The sequence below is a fragment of the Saccostrea echinata genome, unplaced genomic scaffold (assembly GCF_033153115.1).
Source record: "Saccostrea echinata isolate AGI-Se365-2 ecotype Australia unplaced genomic scaffold, CSIRO_AGI_Sech_v1 ptg000054l, whole genome shotgun sequence".
NCBI classification, from domain to species: domain Eukaryota; kingdom Metazoa; phylum Mollusca; class Bivalvia; order Ostreida; family Ostreidae; genus Saccostrea; species Saccostrea echinata.
Genome location: NW_026889803.1, coordinates 12,065,869 through 12,077,662, shown reverse-complemented (window position 1 = coordinate 12,077,662; position 11,794 = coordinate 12,065,869). Strand labels below are relative to the sequence as shown.

Genomic DNA, 11,794 nt, shown 5'->3' with positions numbered 1-11,794 from the left:
TTTAACCAATCAAAATCATGGAAAGGGATGTTATCTCAGTCTGTCTTTTGTTATTGAAATAGTCAGAATTGTGTCTTGTTTTGTCATTACTTTAAACTTAAATTCATATTTGCATCTACTTTTGTTTTCGAAGTTGCATCATGTGATATGTACATTTTCTGGATTAACTTTTTTGGACCTTTTATGATCTTTTGTGTTTTATCCTAGACTGGGAATAAACTTGTGAAATGCCGCCAATCAGGAATTGCAATAGGCCTAATTGGCAGGCCTTTGATAAATGCTTATGAGAAAACTGGACAGTTAATAAACTTTGACAGGAATTCAGGTTGAAAGGTGTAACACAACCACAAAATACTATACACAGTATTTTAGCCTCCCTGCATGTACAAACAAACGACAAATGAGGAAGCAGGAAATTTGACAGATTCTGAAAGTCAAGTGACACCTGCACATAGCCAAGACATTAGGACAGAGCTATTGGGTGTAGTAAAGGACCAAACAACAAGTCAAGAGTCTCAAGAGCAGCATAATTTCTCTAACAGAAAAAGTTGACAACATGTCGAGACCACAACCAACGATACCAATGACCAATCAGCACAAGTTGATGCTACTCCCGTGGTATGCTGAACTCCTTGGGAGATGAGAGAAACGGAGAACTAAACTGTCAAAAGCATGTGCTGACCAAACTTCTACAAAAACAATGGGAGTCGGAACTACCTATGGGTATTCTGCTGAATCACTACCATATTACCAATTAATTGAAAGGTAAGGATGTCAACCTTGCTACCATTCTCCTACCTTACTACACAAGGCCCAAAGGAATAAAGTTGACTCAGAGAAAAAAGACCCTAGATTGAATAAGACTTTAAATATAACAGAGTTATAAACAACATAAACCAACGCCGAATAACGGAAGAAGCCTTTATACATATATTTGAAACTCTACATCCACAAGGAATGAATCAAAAATATGGTTAAAGTAAAATACACAAAGAGAAAACATCCAGATAATCCAGAGGAATCGGAAACAAACCAAATGGACATTCACTGCACTAACTGCAACCGCAAATTTTAAGAAGCAAGCAACCTGAAAAGGCACTATGAACTACAACATAATCCTATTGTAACCAGGTACTATTTTAAGATTATTGCTATAATCTTAGTTTATATACATGTAAATCTGTCATTATAATCTTCAGTCTTTAAACTATGTCAATATGGATATTCTATCTTATCATCGAGATATACCTTATCAGGGCCTATCTGTTGTTTATTTATAACTTAGCCTCGTTTTCAGTTTCACCATCTTAGTGTCAGTAGCCATTGTGGAAATTTTTTCAACTTTCTATCAATTACCATCGTTCCATTTAGTGTTATTAAAGTTGTTTAATTATTATTAATTTACATTGTATTCTTCAGTATCTACTTGCTCTTTGTTTATTTACGTTTAACCATAATGGAATCTTCCACTGGAAGGGTCTAATTGCTAAATTTAAAAATGGGTTCTGCCCGGAGGACGATCCTATTAATTATCCAATCATATCCTGGGGTTTTCTATTTCTGTTTTAACCCCCTCTATCGGTGGCTAACTAGCGCCACCTATTTACGTCATTTTTATCCAATCAAATTGCGGGCTGCACTATTTTTAAATCCAACCACTGTTTCATCCAATCAAATCACTTTATTCATCTATTTCAACCCATGTTTTGGCCAGTAAGCATCACTTTCCTAGAAAATCCTCCGAGGTAGAATCCACGTCGTTTGACTCTGTGATTTAAACTTGTTAAATTTTTTTTTTCTTTTTTTGTGTGTGTGTGTGTGTGTGTGTGTGTGTGTGTGTGGGTGTAAGAGTGTGTCTATGGTTCATTATTTATGTCTAGTGTAGTAGTAATAGTTTAGATTATACCGTGATTGCATATTGCTGTTTATAACTTGAATATCCCTGTGAAACTTACACTGTTGTGTGGGAAATTACCCATGATTACTTCATTGACTTATGTTTACCATTGTAACATTGCATAATAAATCATGGTTTTGCCCAAACTGTGTCTTGTCTACTTACAAGAGGAAATTAATCAAAGGGAATTACTGCAAGATCATGATTTTTCAGTTTTTGTAACATCAGTTTCGTCTTTTTGTGGAAAGTTTTTACGCATTCATCAGTTATTTTGTGATTTGCTGAACTTTAACGTTTGACCTGGAAGTTATGTCCACGGTTCGTCGAACTCGGAAACAAACAAACTTAACCATGTCTAATAACGACAACCCTAATAATTGGACAGTCGCAGAATTGAAGAAAAAACTTTCAGAGATTGGAATAAACATTAATATGCATTTAAGTCACAGTGTACTCAAAAGAATTTATTTAGATAACGTCCAGTCTGTACAGGGTCAACAATCAGACGATCAGGAGATTCAGCCAGTGAACATTACTGATGATATTCAAGGTGGTGATAATCGCGATAACTTTCAATCAGTTCGTAATTCTTTGCCATTTGTTACACCTGTTTCTACAGTTAGTTCCATTATTGGGGGCACGTGCGCTGCGAACGTTGAGGTTTATCTGGAACCAGGAGTGCCAAGCGGCAGAGTTTTAGCTTCTGATCCACTTCCGCCCAGCTCTACACTTCCTACAACAGCAGCAATGTCAGAATCGGTCATCCTCAGTACTTTGCAGTTATGTCAGCAAGCAATTAGCTCATTAAATCAATAGAACAAGATTAATGAAGCAAAGTATAGTCTTCAAACTGCTATGACTTCTACATCAAACACCGGGACTCCAGCTGTTAAAATTTCTGACGTGGATATGGTGTCGCCAGAAATACATGCCGATATTCTGATCCCGAGTTATACCACTCCTTCGCAGAAGAAAATTAAAGAAAACGATGAACGTCTTACATGCAGTCTATCTTTAGATGAGTTTATCGTTGCCTTTGGAAGGTACAAAAAAAATCGTGTTCTGCCTTTCCTAACAGGTCTAATGAGCTAGATGGTTATCTTTCACACATTATAGAGACTGCTAATGTATGGCCTGACAAATTCTATGAGTATCATCAAATGTTTTCGAGGTATATGCGCAGCTATGCTTCTACAGCACAACATAAAAATTGACTGGGCTAAGGGAGATTTCGAATTGAGAACCTTAATATGTGCTGGGTCCTCTGTTAAATCGTGTGATGCTTGTGGCTCTAACATTCACTCCTCAGGTATGTGCCCACATAGAAATGTAAGAAAACAAAACACTTCGTCCTTATTCATGGTCAAAAGGGTATCGTCAACAGAAAGATATCCATGGCAGAGAAATTTTATTCCACTATGGTGAACAAATCTGTAATAATTACAACTCTACAAAAGGCTGCAGCAAACCATATTGTAGATATGGTCACATTTGTACAGCATGCAAGGCTAATGGATATCCCAAAATTCTATGTACTCAAACATCTAAAGTGATGAATGAACCTCAACAAAAAGCTACTAGCAGTCAATTTAAACCAAATACCAAATGACTAAATGAACCACTTTCAAGCATCAATGTTGACAAACTTAGATTTGAACTTTCTCCATAACCAGACAAAAGTTTTGTGAATTACTTGTGTTCTAGTTTAGAACAAGGTTTTGATACCTTAGTTGTTGATAACAATTTACAAACCTTTGAATGCAAAAATTCCTTGTCTGCTCGACAGAATCCAATCGTAGTTGATGAACTTTTAAAAACTGAACTTCACAAGGGATATGTTAAAGGACCCTTTTCGCTACCTCCCTTTAACTCCTACAGAGTAAGCCCACTAGGAATAGCAACTCACAAATATTCTGGTAAAAAACGTTTGATCTTTGATTTGTCCTCACCACATAACAATTCAGAACCAAGTGTGAATGATCTTATCAACAAGGAACAGTGTTCTTTGTCATACGTGAAGATAGACGATGCAATTCAAATTATTCAAAAATTAGGCAAAGGTAGTCTCATGTGCAAAACAGATATGACAGATCCTTTTAAGCAAATTCCTATTAGTCCTAATCAATGGCACCTCTTCTGCTTCAAATGGAAAAAGAACTATTACCACTATGTGCGGTTGCCATTTGGTTGCAGATCAAGCCCCAAATTATTCGACAATCTTTCATCAGCTATTTGTTGGATTGCAAAGAATAATTATGGAATTGAAAATATCCTACGTTTATTAGATGACTTTTTAACAGTAGATAAGCCAGAAAGTTGCGGTGAAAGAACTATGGCTTTATTGTGTACAATTTTTTCACAGACTTAATTTGCCCTTATCACCCAAAAAAAACTGTAGGACCAACTTGTGAATTAGAATATTTGGGGATAATTCTTGACACCATCAACATGCAAGCCAGATTACCCCTTGATAAAATTGATAGAATTACGTCATGCATTAGAATCATTCTATCAAAGAAAAGTTGCACAAAAAAGGAATTAGAACAACTACTAGGACATTTAAACTTTGCCTCCGGAGTAATCTTACCTGGTCATTTGTCTCTTATCTCTACAAACTCATGTCCTCGGTCAAAGAGAGTTACCACCATATACATTTGAACAAAGAGTGTAAGGCAGATTTATACATGTGGTTAGAATTCTTATCAAGCTGGAATGGTATTTCCATCTTTTATGATCCGTATAAGGTAACGGCAGACTCTATACAGTTATTTATTGATGCCTCTTCTACAATTGGATATGGAGGCTACTTTGAAGGACACTGGTTCTGCGATAGATGGCCAGTCGACCTACCTCATGTTGTTAAGGAAACGTTATAAATGGCCTTTCTAGAACTGTATCCCATAGTGGTTGCTAGTATTTTATGGGGTAAACAATGGGGTGGCAAAAGAATTGTTTTTAATTGTGACAATCAAGCAACTGTGCAAATTATCACCAAAGGCCGCTCAAAGGAACCCGTAATTATGAAATTAATGAGACGATTGACTATGTGTGCAGCACATAATAATTATTATGTGCTGCACACATAGTTTCATAATAATACAGTACATTTGTTCTTGGTGTGAAAAACAATATTGCTGATAGTTTATCTCGTTTGCAGATGAATCGTTTCAAGAACTTGGCTCCAGAAGCAGATCGTCTCAATACACCATGTCCACCTTTAATGGAAGTGATTTGGACATTATCGTAGAAAATCTCTGGGATCACTCCATTTGCTTGAGAACACGCAGCCAATACAAAGTTGGTCTGGACTGTTACATAAAATTCACTTTGCTGAGAGGACTGTATGATAATGTTCGTGACTTACCACCAATTTCAGAACAGTTGTTAATTTACTTTGTTGCATTTTGTGATGAACACTTTAAATTGGCTTATTCAACTATTAAACTGTACTTAAGTGGAATAAGATACTTTTATTCAAGATCAAAAGGGTTTAATCCTTTTCATATTTCTACTGGTCAAAATTCATTTTGTTTGCAATCAATTTTAACTGGTGTAAAGAAGAAACAAAGGATGTATGCCATTCCTAAGCGTAGTAGACTTCCTATCACCATGTCAATTCTAACAAAAATTTGTTAATTACTCAGATCTGGAATTTTTGATATTTTTACATCATATATGTTTGAAGCAGCTTGCACAGTTGCATTTTTGGTTTTTTGCGCTGTGGTGAATTCACTGTTCTCAGTAATTCTCATTATGATTATGTCTCTATCAAAGATGTGATTTGTCATGATTCTTTCATTACAGTTAAAGAAATCGAAAACAGACCCATTCAGAAATGGTGTTCAGATTAAATTATTTAAGACACACACAGATGTTTGTCCAGTGAATGCTGTTTCAAAATATCTGTATTTAAGATCAAAAGTTTTCAAGACACAACCTGTGCCTTTCTTTGTTACTAAAGAGGGTTCCATTTTAACCAGAGCTATTTTCTTTGACACACTCAAAGACATTTTATCTAGATTAGGCCTGAACTCTGATCTCTATAACGGTCATTCCTTTAGAATTGGAGTGGATACAACTGCTCAAGAAGCGCGCATTGAAGATCATTTAATTAAAACTTTAGGTAGATGGTCTTCTAATTGCTACACTACCTATATTCACACATCTCCTTCAGTGATTCAAAATGCACAACAACAAATAGCCTCTACTGTTTTGTAGAAATCAACAACTACACCTGTCTGTTTCATTTTTTTCTTACAATCATGTGGTTTTATCATGAAGTAAAATTTCATTTGTTGTAATTTCACAAGGTGTGTTATAATTTGTCTGTGTTGTATATATATATATATATATATATATATATATATATATATATATATATATATATATATATATATATATATGTTATATTTCCTTTCTATATATATATATGTTTTTTTTTTTCTAATTACTTTGGAAACTTGGGGCTACAACTCCTTACAGTTGTATTTGGTGTCTTGGTGTACAAATATTACAAATGCTTGAAAATTTTCCATATTTTAACCAATAACCCCCAAGTTTTCTCCTGGGGGTTAATGTTTGTTTTCTATGTGTATGTTGTTTACTACATGTATATATTTTATCAGTTGTGCATCTCTTATTACTTTGTTTGCCTCTTATGTGTTACCATGTATACTTTGCCTATCTCCAATGCCCTGGAAATAGATCAGTTAAATTAATGCACTGTAAGTCAGTTGTTGGTCCCCCATGATCCAGTATGTGTTTTTGTAGATAATAAACTTTGTAACTATAACATTGTTGAGTTTAATATAAATTTAAGATTATTGCTATAATCTTAGTTTATATACATGTAAATCTGTCATTATAATCTTCAGTCTTTAAACTATGTCAATATGGATATTCTGTGTTATCATCAAGATATACCCTATCAGGGCCTATCTGTTGTTTATTTATAACTTAGCCTCATTTTCAGTTTCACCATCTTAGTGTCAGTAGCCATTGTGGAAATTTTTTCACCACCATCCTCCCCACCACACGCCTTGTGAAATTACCTTGGGGATTGTCAATTGTTAATATATTGTCTGCTTTGGTATTATATTGTAAGGGAGTTGTTTTGATCTGCTGTGTCATTAATTTTGTTCTGTAGATTTTTGTCATCGTTTAACAATCATTATGCCATCTTGCTTACGTTCACTTCACGCTTGTCATGCTGAGGTCTGACTTCAGTCCTAATCATTCTTACAAATGATTATTTTCATGCTAGTCATGCTGCTATATGACATCTAATTATGCTTACACATGTCAACATTCATTTCACACTAGTCATGCTGACGTTTGACACCAATCATGCTAATGCATGAATTTCTTTCATGCAAGTCATACTGATGTATGACACTTAAATTCATCTACGTTACATTCATTTCACAGCAGTCATACTGATGTATGACACCAATCTTGCTTATGTATACAATTCTCCATGCTAGTCATGCTGACGTATGACACCAATCTTGCTTATGTATACAATTCTCCATGCTAGTCATGCTGACGTATGACACCAATCTTGTTTATGTATATAATTCTCCATGTTAGTCATGCTGACGTATGACACCAATCTTGCTTATGTATATAATTCTCCATGTTAGTCATGCTGACGTATGACACCAATCTTGTTTATGTATATAATTCTCCATGTTAGTCATGCTGACGTATGACACCAATCTTGCTTATGTATATAATTCTCCATGTTAGTCATGCTGACGTATGACACCAATCTTGCTTATGTATATAATTCTCCATGTTAGTCATGCTGACGTATGACACCAATCTTGTTTATGTATATAATTCTCCATGTTAGTCATGCTGACGTATGACACCAATCTTGCTTATGTATATGATTCTCCATGCTAGTTATGCTGACGTATGACTCACATTCATGCTTACGCATATAATTCTTTCATGCTAGTCATGCTGACATGACTCACAATCATGCTTATGCATGTAATTCTTTCATGCTAGTCATGCTGACATATGACTCACAATCATGCTAACGCATGTAATTCTTTCATGGTACAGTAGTCATGCTGACATATGACACCCAATCATGCTTACGCATGTATTTTTTCATGCTGGTCATGCCAACGTATGACTCTGCTGTTTTGGTGTACAAATATTACAAGTGCTTGAAAATTTTCCATATTTTAACCAATAACCCCCAAGTTTTCTCCAGGGGGTTGTTTACTACATGTATATATTTTATCAGTTGTGCATCTCTTATTACTTTGTTTGCGTCTTATGTGTTTCCATGTATACTTTGCCTATCTCCAATGCCCTGGAGATAGATCAGTTAAATTAACGCACTGTAAGTCAGTTGTCGGTCCCCATGATCCAATATGTGTTTTTGTAGATAATAAACTTTGTAACTAAAACATTGTTGAGTTTTATATAAATGTGATATTTGCAAAAAATCTTACTGTCGAAAAGATGTAGCCAAATGTCATATTACTAAAGACCATCCAGATACAGAATTTAAAGCAACTCTTATATTTACTTGTACCAATTAATCCCAGAGAAATGGCAGAAAAACCAAAGAAATGGAATAGCCCATTTGAAAGCCGACCAAGAAGTATGAAAAAACCAATCTTCAGAATAGTACCAGCCAACAAACCAAAATTTCATGATCCCTCAAAATCAACATCTACAGAATCAATCACAATTCATGGAATTTATGGACTAGCTATTTAATTAATCTCACTACACAGACATTCAATGTATTATATTTTATACCATACATAACTTTTTATTTACGATGTCAAAGAATTAGAATATGTATAAAAATAATGCAAATCTAATCTGCATGCTGTATCAATCTTCCGCAATTTTGTTTGTTTATAGCAAAGTCATCCACAATTTTTACTTCAATAGATAAAACTTCTTGTATAATTGTTCAGATGATGACCGTCTCTGGTCGAAACCGGTCAACAAAATAAATCTACTTGTGCATTCTCACGACGTGTTGGTGATCTGTTCGTTTCCTTAAGTTTACATTCTTACAGTTTATAAGATATCTTTTCTTGATGAAACATACATGTGCAAAAACAAGAATTGTATAGCATTGCTTATTTTCTATTTAATACATTCTCACAGATTGCAGATTGCACATGAATTTTTTTAATGACCTTTTCTTTGGTGTATGCCATAAAAAAGTTGGGAACAAGGGAGCCAGAATTTAACATGACATTCAATTCAAAAGCCCAGACAGCTAAGAAAGCCTTAAATTTTGTAGGCAAAAAACTCCTGGAAGTCCATCTACATGTTAATAGCGATTCTCTGTAACCACTTAAACTTCTTTGCCACGCATGGTCACCGATTTTGATGAAACTTCGCCCACTATTACAACTTGACACCAGAAACATATATCAAATAAAATTTTGTTGCTATGTGTCTTGGTTGCCATGGTAACAGCCAGAAAAGTTGAAAAAATTGAGATTTTCAGCTACTTTAAATCTTTTGTGAGCCTTAATAAAGACAAAGAAAAACAAACAGTCCATTCTCCCAAAAACATGACACCTTGTTGCCACTTATGCTATAAAGAAACTATTTAGAATTTATCTCTAAGTAAGTGGTAACCATGGGTACATTTGGAATACATTTTAGATGCTGAAAAATGCTGAAAAATGCTCTATAGTCACAAATGATATATGTTACATGATCAAACTCAATCAACAACGTAAGAAAAACAATGAAAAATATTTGACCTCATGTAATTAGGTATTGGCAATATTATTCTAAAAATAACTTTCATGGTTGCCATGGTAAGACAGTGCCACCATGCAAAATCTGTTGTTATGATTGGGTTAATGCTAATATCGTGAGGAAAAACAATAAAATTCATGACTGGCACATATGCATCCTTAGGACCTTGCAACACCGACAACATAAGAAAAATTGAGATTAATTGTTACTTTGCAGTGTAACCATGGAAACAACGTACTAGTTGTTTAAAGTGATATTTTTTTGCTGCTTTAGGAATTTACTAACCTTTTAATCAAGAAAAATATTATTTGAATCACCTTGAATAGTACTTATCTCGTAGAACTAAAGTTGAATATCATATATTGATAAAGGTTGTTGAAAAATACAACACTGTTGCTATGGTTACCAATAAGAGAAAATGTTCGATTTTGTTAATTTTTTGTCAATATTAGACCCTATGTGCCAGCTTTTTGCATCCAGTTAGAGATTGGGTGATAGTCAAAATTGAAAGTCAGGTTAGTTGTTCACATATACCAATCATTAAAGTTTTGGGAATCTACATACAACGGTGCGTATCCAAGGAAACAGGGTATTTTTCAGATTTTTATGCATGTTTTTTTCGCCTTATTTCCATAGCAACGCACTATTTAAAGAATTGAAATTGAATTTTTTGAAATGGGAAAATTAGGGTCACACCAAGGCCTTTAAAAATTGATCATCAGTTATATAGAAATATTCTTTTTAAAAAGATAGGATAAGATTAAAACACTAAGAGAGTAAATTTAAAATCCCTTCGTGGTATTAAAACCATGGCAACCATTGCCATCCTATAAGAAATATCATATTTTGTCCTTGGTATATGTTACAAGGATCTCTTCTCTATTATTTGCTTGCATTTCAACCTATAATTGTTTTTATTCTTAAGTGTATGACTTTATAAAATTAAATGAACAAAATTATTACTTTTGAATACTTTGTTTCCATAGTAACGTATATTATAGATGATTTACCAAACATGTTCATCATGCATTTAAGACACCAGGCCTTCAACTTTCAGAAACAGTCATTGCCACTTCTTTGCTTTGCTGCAAACGTTAACTGTGGGACTCTGAAGATGTTGAAAAATGCCATTTTTCAAACTTTAGGACATGTTGCTATGGTAACCATGACACGTAGCAACCAATTTTTGCCCGATTTGAGTTTACGGTATCAAAGACTTTTATCATAGAGAGCTTCGAGAAATTCTGAGACTATGCGTGCCACAGCTCCTATATAAAAGTTCAAGTCATTACAGAGAATGGCTCTTAAATTCTTTACTGTTGAAAGCATTTTTTGCATCAGAACTGTACCCAAATTTTTAACATTTGAATAAGTAATTTGTTGTAAGTTAGGTATGTTAACTTATGGTATTGTGTCCAGTAATGTGCCACAAAAATGTGCCACAGCTTGCAGTTAACTATATGCAAGAAATGCACAAGAAGTATGTGCCACAAATTGTACGATAAAAAGAAGAATTGTTTGCTGCAAATTTGCCCAAAATTTAACCAAAATATGCAGCAAACTGTGTGGCAGAAAAAAAAATGACTAAAAAAAATTTACTTGCAGCAGGCTTGCAGCACATATTTGCTGCACGGTTGCTGCATCTTTGCAGTAAATTTGCAGCAACTGTAGACCAGAGGGCTTTTATTTTCGTGAGGGTAGTCTACACTTATGAGGGATGACTGTTCAGTTGCCAAGTGTACAGGAAAATGTTAAACACTTGAGTATAAATAATTAACATATATTATAGATGATGTTCTTGAGAAAATTCAGGCTAAAATTGGCATTCAAAAAGATGTGAACACAGAGGAATCTGTTCCTTTTGATGTTAAAGGTACTGCAGATCTGGACATTGAAACATTTTGATCAGATGAAATACTACCAGAAGGAAATTTTGAGAAAGAAGATAACACCCCCCCCCCCCCCGAAAAAAAAGACAAGAGATAGACAGAGGAGGAAATAAAGAACTAAGCATGTATTTCTTCTCCCAATTGGGTGCCTTAGTCTCAAATGAGATGATAAGCTTACCATATGATTCATAGATAAAGCAAAGGTGATTCATACAGCAGCAAAATTTTTGGATTTTTATTGGATTTTTATGATTGA

General features: G+C 34.4%; 1 pseudogene; it reads left to right on the top strand.

The window, feature by feature from the left end:
* The first annotated feature begins 2,248 nt into the window (after positions 1-2,248).
* LOC133171861 (uncharacterized) lies at positions 2,249-6,143 on the top strand (annotated as a pseudogene).
* Positions 6,144-11,794: the final 5,651 nt, after the last annotated feature.